This window comes from Rhineura floridana, chromosome 3 (genome assembly GCF_030035675.1).
Source record: "Rhineura floridana isolate rRhiFlo1 chromosome 3, rRhiFlo1.hap2, whole genome shotgun sequence".
Taxonomy (NCBI): Eukaryota; Metazoa; Chordata; class Lepidosauria; order Squamata; family Rhineuridae; genus Rhineura; species Rhineura floridana.
The window spans coordinates 217,511,927-217,519,942 of NC_084482.1; positions in this window are offsets into that span (position 1 = coordinate 217,511,927).

Consider the following 8,016-nt stretch of genomic DNA (forward strand, 5'->3'; position numbering starts at 1 on the left):
CTTGAACACTTATACTGCAATTTGATCTGTGCCTACTCAGAATATTCAGGTAAGTCTCACTGCGTTTAACAGGGAAATGGGTACTGGATTATTGCTATTATCATCATTGTTTTTCGTTGCTTGCTACCCAAAGGTCTCCAAGTGACTTTTGACCCTGTTAAAATTGCAGCCTTCCAAAGTAATTTTAAAATACATATATTAGGCTTACATTATATTACTCGTCATTCCCCTCAGGGAAAATGGTAGTGTGAGAAATGCTATAAAAACAAAAATCCATAAAAACATTAGTGACAGATGCAAAGGGTTTAAACCGCTCTGACAGGATCAGCAAGTCGGCCCGGAGCTGCCTTTTTCTGGGGCGTCAAATCAGGTAAAAACGAAGAAGCTGCCAGGAAGAAATGTGTGTGAGAGAGAAAGAGGAGGGGTTTGGGGGGAGAGAGAAAAAGACAAAACCAGTAGAAGGGAAAGAAAATGAAAGATCAGGAGACAAGAACAAAAGTTAAACTGTAAAAAGTACGTGTTCACTCTGCCTTCATTTGGAGGATTTAAAACTGTAGATGAATAATTATCATCTGCTGTGGCAGTCAGCCAGGTTGGGCACTGGCCAAGAATCCCAGCAGCTGGAAGGGCCCCTCACTGGCCCAACCCGACTGCACCCTGTCAGGCCCCCAGATGCTCCCTCCCTGTAGATTTCATAAGCCTGTGGGCCAGAATGTTGCATTTTGGGTAACTTTAGATGGTTGTTGGGCATCATAGATGGGAACTGAGCTTGGCTTCCTTTCAAAGGGTTATGGCCCTGTCCATCAGTGAAGTCCTTCCAGGGGCTTGGGGAAGGGCAGTGAGCAATGCCGCTGACAAAAGCAAATGGCAGCCACCACTCCATGGCTGGGGAAAATGTTGGGAAGATATTACTGGCACTGTGCCAAGAGCCCCCCCAAAAGTCTGGTGGTGTCACGGCCCCGTCAGAGGACTCATCAGACGAGGATGACTCGGGAGTAACAGCAGCAGACCCAGAAGCAGCAGACCCAGAAGGAGAAATGGAGGAAACTCCTGAGAACCCAGCTCCTTCTCCCCCTCAGCTGCAGAGCACCCCAGACACAGCTGAAGCCCTTCAGCCAGACGCAGACAGTGAACAGGATACTCCCCCCTCACCTGCAGAACGTAGACAACAGAAGGTCAGGTCGAAGAGGGGCAGGCCTGTCCACTTCAGGCCAAAACGCGGATGGCTCACAGCTGCTGACGAACCTGCTCCTTAAAAGACAAACCTTGGCCTCAGCTTGTTGCTGACTACAACGTCAGGAGTGGCTTCATGTGTCTTCCGATCCCCTGAACCTTGACTTGGACTGATCTCTCGGCAAACTAGACCTGGACCTTCACTGATGTCTCTTCTGGATTTCTGGCTTGGCACAGAAGCTTTGAATGGCCTCTGCCCTTATTTTGCTTCCTCCTTGCTAGCCTGGCAGATTTATAGCCAAGCTGCCGGCTGAGGACTTACGGCCTGGCAATTACCAAGGAATCTCCAGCCCTGCCTGCAACCCCACCGACACTGCTGTCTCAGTGAAGAGCTGACACCAGCCTCCCATCTCCAGCAGGGAACATTGTCTGGCTCTACAAAAGTAGTCTCCACTGTAGTTGTGACAGAAGCACCATCTCCAAAACAAACACCGGATCAGTAAATTCAGCAGGAAACAGAATTTTTCAAGAGTTATTCTAGTCCTCTTATTCCATTTCCACCTTACTAGAGTCTGACTTAGCAAACCCTAGTATCTGCAAGTTGGTTCCTGACATTGTGGAAGTAGCCATGGGAAGTGTTTGCCCTTTGGTTGGAGTCAGTTCATGAACTTCAATAAGAACATAAGAAGAGCCTGCTGGATCAGGCAAGTGGCCCATCTAGTCCAGCATCCTGTTCTCACAGTTGCCAACCATGCATGACTTCAGGTGTAGGGTGGGCAGGCCAAACAGGGAGGCTATTTTGAGAATTTCAGTCCGGGAACATTTCCAGCCCTGCCTAGAGATGTCGGTGATTGAACCCGGGACAGTCTGCATGCAAAGCAGTCGCTCAAAGACTAAGCTATGGCTGTCTGCTTAAGTAGGAACCCAGGAAGCTGCCTTATACTGAGTCAGAACATTGGTCCATCTAGCTCAGTGTTGCCTGCACTGACTGGCAGCCGGTCTCAAAGGTTTCAAGACAGTGGGCAGTCCCAGCCCTACTCGGCGATGCCGTGGATTAAAACTGGGATCTTCCGCATGCAAAGGAGATCTCTACTATTGAGCTGTGTCCCTTCCCCAAAAGAGAAGCAAAGAGACGATCATGCTGCTGAGGTGATTCACTTCAGAGAGATGATCCCCCCTCCCTTCCTGCATTCAGTTTGTACAGGACATATGTTACTTAATAGCATTTTTTTTGGCCCGCGTTGAGAGATAATATCATGTTCCAGTTGTAGAAAAGGGGCACAACTCTTTTGAAATGACTCTAAGAAGAGATAACGATTTATTTTTGCTTGGGATTAAAATCTCTTGCCTGAGCCAAATAAAACTACAAAGTCCCCCTCCCAAAAAACCCCCTCTTCCTTGTGTCACCTGGGCACACATCAATGCCTTTTGACTATTAGCAGTACTAACTGCTAGCAATCCATTAACAAGCCTGTTGCAATAGCAAATACCTTGGCCAACATTGCTCAGCCCAAGGGAAGCCCCACATAAAGCGCTCTGAAGTAATCCAGTCCTGCAAATCATGACAATCGTTGCATACATTTCCGGTGCCTCATCGCATCTAAAAATGTGAAGCGTGGATATGACTAACACATCTTTGCAAACATACATTCTGGACTGACACAGTCCAGGAGTTCTTCTGAGGAACAGAAGAACATGTCTTCTACTGAATCCATCAAGCTGATTAATGTCAACACCAGGGATTCCCAAACCTCTGAGTTCATTGACCTCTTGATGAAGTTATAAAGTTGTAATCGACCAGCTTGACCAAAATTCTCATTTATTTAGAAATATTTATCACTTTCATCTAAAATACCACAAGGCAGGATACAGACTTAAATGTCAATAAAAACAATAAAAATATAAAGCATCAGACACATCAGTGGTTGGCAAAAAATCTCAGCTTTGAAAGTCATGTCTAAATAATACAGTTTTTAGGAAACATCTAAAAAGCAAGGAGGGATGGCTTCTGCCAAACCTGTGTTGACAAGGTGTTCCCCTTAAGGCTTGGTTCCTCCTGGTCAGTAGTATAGTGGCAAATTCAGAAGTGCAGTGTGTAGCATGCATATGTGCCATCAGCCAAGATGGCAGCAGAGGCTTCAGCCCCTTAAGGAAACCTCAGCCGCCATCTTGATTGATGGCAAATCTGAAAGCTGCAAAAAACAATGGGAAGGTAGGTAAAGTGGGGGGATAGCTGATCGCAGAAGGAGAGTGGAGGGCCCCCTGTAGCTCCAGGGGCCCTCGGGCCAGTGCCCCACCTGGCCACCCTTTAGAACCGGCCCTGTGCAAGATAATTAACTCCCATTAATGATAAGAGCAAGATTTTATAATTATTATTTTAATTAAAACAAGAGGCTTATCAGTACTTTGAAGAGGACCAGATATTTGTTTTCGTTCTGAGCCCAGGACTGGGTCTTTCATGATGCCCAGGGAGGAGGCAGGGAGGAGTAGAAGAGTAGTTGATAAGACAGACATCCTGGCATTGGTAATCCAGTTAGCAAGGTTATGTGTGGGGTTGTTGCACCCTTCCAGGCCCAGTTTCATTTTGAGTAGGGAGGTGGAACCTGTGTAGATGTGGTTGATCAAAGGGAGAAGGAAATTTGAGTTAAGCAAAGCTCTGCTTTGTGAATTTGTAAATATTACATACCATGATCTTTTAAGCCATGCTCAAACTAGATGGTTGACTCTCTTTCCAGCTATAGAAAGCGTTTTGCTAATGTTTGAAGGACTTAAATCCTACTTCCTGTCTCAAAAGAAATGTCCTAAAGTTATCAAGGACTTTTATACACTCAGGGTTTATGCACTCTCAAATTAGTCTATTCCAGAAAGGCATACTGAGGAGTGAGAAAGATCAGTGGTTGAAGTAGCCACTGTTCTAATCTGCAAGAGAGAAAGAATAGTTCTTTTTTGGGCCTTAAGGTAAACAAACTTTAGGGAACTCAGATGAATCTAAGGTATACACAGATGAGTTTAAGACAGAAGTAAACCTGTTCTATGAAAACTGTAGTAATTACTTGGACACATGGACTGCCTGCTTTCATAATATAACAGAACATTTTTCATGGATGACTCTGAGCACAGTTCCAAATTGGGAAGATATAGAGAAAACCTGTGAACTTCTGTCTGAGAGAACTAATATAGCAATTGATGATACTATTTTCATTAACCAGTATGTTGTTTTGAGAGGTCACTTAGAAATCAATCTTGAGAATGGAAACCAATTAACGGCACATAAAAAATGGATGAAGTTCTTCAACTTATGTGTTAGTTCAGAACAATCCAATGAATTCCTACAAATATTATTAGTGTTATTTTCAGAGCTTGGAAAAGTTACTTTTTAAAACTACAACTCCCATCAGCCCCAGCCAGCATGGCCACTGGATTGGGCTGATGGGGGTTGTAGTTCAAAAAAAGTAACTTTTCCAAGCTCTGCATTTGCTATCCCCAGTACGACTGCTAATGTTGAAAGGATTTGCACTTATGAATGCTCAATGGACAGAAGAACGAAATAGGTTGCAAGTACATACAGTGCGATCTATACTTCTTTTGCAGTACAACTTCGGTGACTTCAGTTGTTGTGACTTTTATATCATTAAAATGCCAGCAATACTACATGGTGTGTCATCCTCAACCATGCATGACTGATACAGCAAAAAATAAAAAGTTGATGAAGGACCTAGTCAAGAAGGTTAAACTAGAAAGACTTATAACTAGCTAAGCACGCTGTGTACATTACTGTGCCTAGCTGTTCTAACAGGAGTGTTCAGAAAATATAAAGTTTAATCAACAGAAAGTCAGTGTGGTTTGGGGACATATGTTGTGTTTATGTTCCAAAGCGCCAACATTTTTGTTTTAGCTGGATTTTTATACTGCTGCCTGGACTTATTTTGTTTGTTTCTAGTTTGTGTTTTTATTATGTTTTTATATTGATTGTGTATTTTTATTGTTTTTATTATATTTGTATGCTGCCATGAGCTCTGTTTTTAACAGCGGAAGGGCAGGATATAAATTCTCTTAATCAATCAATCAATATTCCATAGTGTTGGAAACTAGAGGCTGAAAAGGTAAGTTTTTTTAAAAAAAAGTTTTCTTACACCTTTCCCCAGTTTTTGGTGGTAATTACTAGGCACAAAAACAAAACAACTGGACAATCCAAATATTAATATGCAAATAATGTGCGTAACACACATAATTTGCATAATATGAAAATTAGCCTGCCTGGATTTGTGGGACTGGAATATGGAAACTCTACCTTATACCAAGTCAGACTATTAAGTCTATCCAGTTCAGAATTGTGTAGACAATACGGACTAGATGTGCCCATGTTGCAGCTCAATACACGGCAACCTCCTATGTTATTAAAAGCAGGGCAGAAAAAGAAGGGGGTGAGGAATCTGTGCATCAGATCTAAGGATCTCCCCAATGCTCTGGCCTCAGTGCCCTTTCTCCATTTCAAGGGAATGGATGAGTGCAAAGTTCATTAGGGTCAGGGGAGACCTGGAGATGGGAGGAAGATGCAAGGCCAGGAAGGGCAAGCTGGATTTGGAGTGCCCAAGAAGAGCCCTGCGGCTGGATCAAGCCAATGGCCCATCACAGGCCAGCGCTGTGGTCTTGCAGTGGCCAACCAGATGCCCCGAGCGGAAGCCCAGAAGCATGCCTTGAGCACAACTCTCCCCACCTGGAAGTCCGATGGGAGAGCCTGAGACTGCTTTTACGCTTTTTATTTTAATTTTTACGTTGTAAGTCCTTTCAGTACCACTCCGTGAAGTTCTGTTTGCTGCTTTCAAAACTCTCACTCTAATTGCACATTATATATTTTAATTTAATGTTTTTGTGTTTTTTATTGTGTACAATTTTATTATGTATGTGAGCGATTTTATTGTAAGCCACCCTGAGTGCCCTATTATAGGGTAGAAAGGCGGGATAGAAATATTTTAAATAAATAAATAAAGTCCCAGTGACTGGTATTCAGAAATACACTGGAGGGACAGCATAGCCATTGTGGCTAGCAGCCATGGATAGCCTTATCCTCTGTGAATTTGTCCAGTCCTCTTCTAAAGCCGTCCAAGTTGGTGGCCATCACTGCCTCCTGTGAGGGCAAGTTTAACTGTGCGCTGCGTGAAGGACTTTCTTTTGTCTACCCTGAATCTTCCAACATTAAGCTTCATTGTATGTCCCCGAGTTCTAATGTTAGGCAAGAGGGAGAAAAAACTTTTCGCCATCTGCTTCCTCTACACTGTGCATTATTTTACACACCTTTCATGTCTCCTCTTGCTCACCTTTTTGCCAAACTAAAAAGCCGCAAACATTGTAACCTTTCATCATTTCGGCTGTCCTTTTCTGAATCTTTTTGAGGTGAGATGACCAGAACTGATACTACATTTTCAGTCTCTTTCCTAATGATCCCCCGAGGAGGTAGAAGCTGTCAAGAACTGATTTCTAAAATGGCTTTGAGGCAAAGAATTCTGGGGGAAGACATCTTGTCGGAGGTGGGGCCTCTGAGAGGCATGACTTTGCAGTTCTCACGGCTCAAGCTAGTTAATTAGGCCCAAGCAAGAACACCTGCTTATCAGTGGAGACTGGTATTCAAGGCCACGGGCCTAGGAAGGTTGGAGAGAATGTGACCGTTAGGCACGAAAACTCCAAAAGTATTTCATCATCAGAAAGCCCCAACTGGCTAATTAATTCCTGGCTTTTGCCAGGCATTTCCCCATAAGAATAGGATCCAGACCTTAGGTCTTTGTTCCCCACTATTCCCTACGGTTGCTGATGCTACCTATTTGGGGTTCCATCTTCCATCCGTTATCTAGGCTATACATCTCTGGGGAGATATGGAACCATGAAGTTATTTTGCTGTTTATCTCTTTGTAAGTACAGACTGGGCTGGACAGTTTTGTTTTGTGACTGTAACTGTTTTACCTAGCCCTCAGGGGTGTGGATTTCAAGGAACCATGTTGCTGCTGCTGTAATTGTTCACTTACATTTTATGTAATAGAGCTACTTCTTATTTACCAGTGTGTGTTCATTGCAGGAGGGGATTTGGCTCTGAATCCAGTATCTTCGCCAATTAACAATGGACTACTGTATATCTGGATATTTTGCCTAAGGCTCCATGACAAGGAGTGTAGTTTGACTCTTGTCTGTTGGAATCCTTGGCAGGTCTATTTCTGGCACTTTGGATTTTCCCTTGGCCCAGAGTGGATGACCAGATTAAGGGGAGGTGGCAGTCTATCTACCTTACAGGGTTGTTGTTGGTTTACTCAGCCCTAGCAAGGGGAGGCACGGGTTTGTACCTTGACAGGATCAATTACCCTGGGTTTAGGAATTGAGTCCTGGGACTGAACCAGGAGGGGTTCATGACAGAAGCTACTGACGTATTTTGGCCTGACCCTGTCTTGCCTACCAACTGGTAGGGCCTCAAATCACCTGAGTTTTCTACTAGAGCAGTGTTCTTCAACCTTGGGCCCTCAGATGTTGATAGACTACAACTCCCATCATCCCTGACTATTGACCATGCTGTCTGGTAATGATGGGAGTTGTAGTCAAACACTGAAGAACAGTGTATTAGAGGGGAGAAGTGGAGCTTTGTTTCTGTCTCCTGAGGTCTCCCCCCACTGGCTATTTCTCGACTTGGAATCTCTGAAAGTGCAGCTTGGGCTGCAGTTGGCAGGTCCAATTTGCATCTTCAAAGCTTCCCCTTCTCCCATAAGGGCTGCTGCACAAGGGAACAGCCATGTCATAACAAGGAATAATCAAAATGGGTCTCACAGCTGGGCTGTTGCTATGTCCTTCCACCTTCCCTCT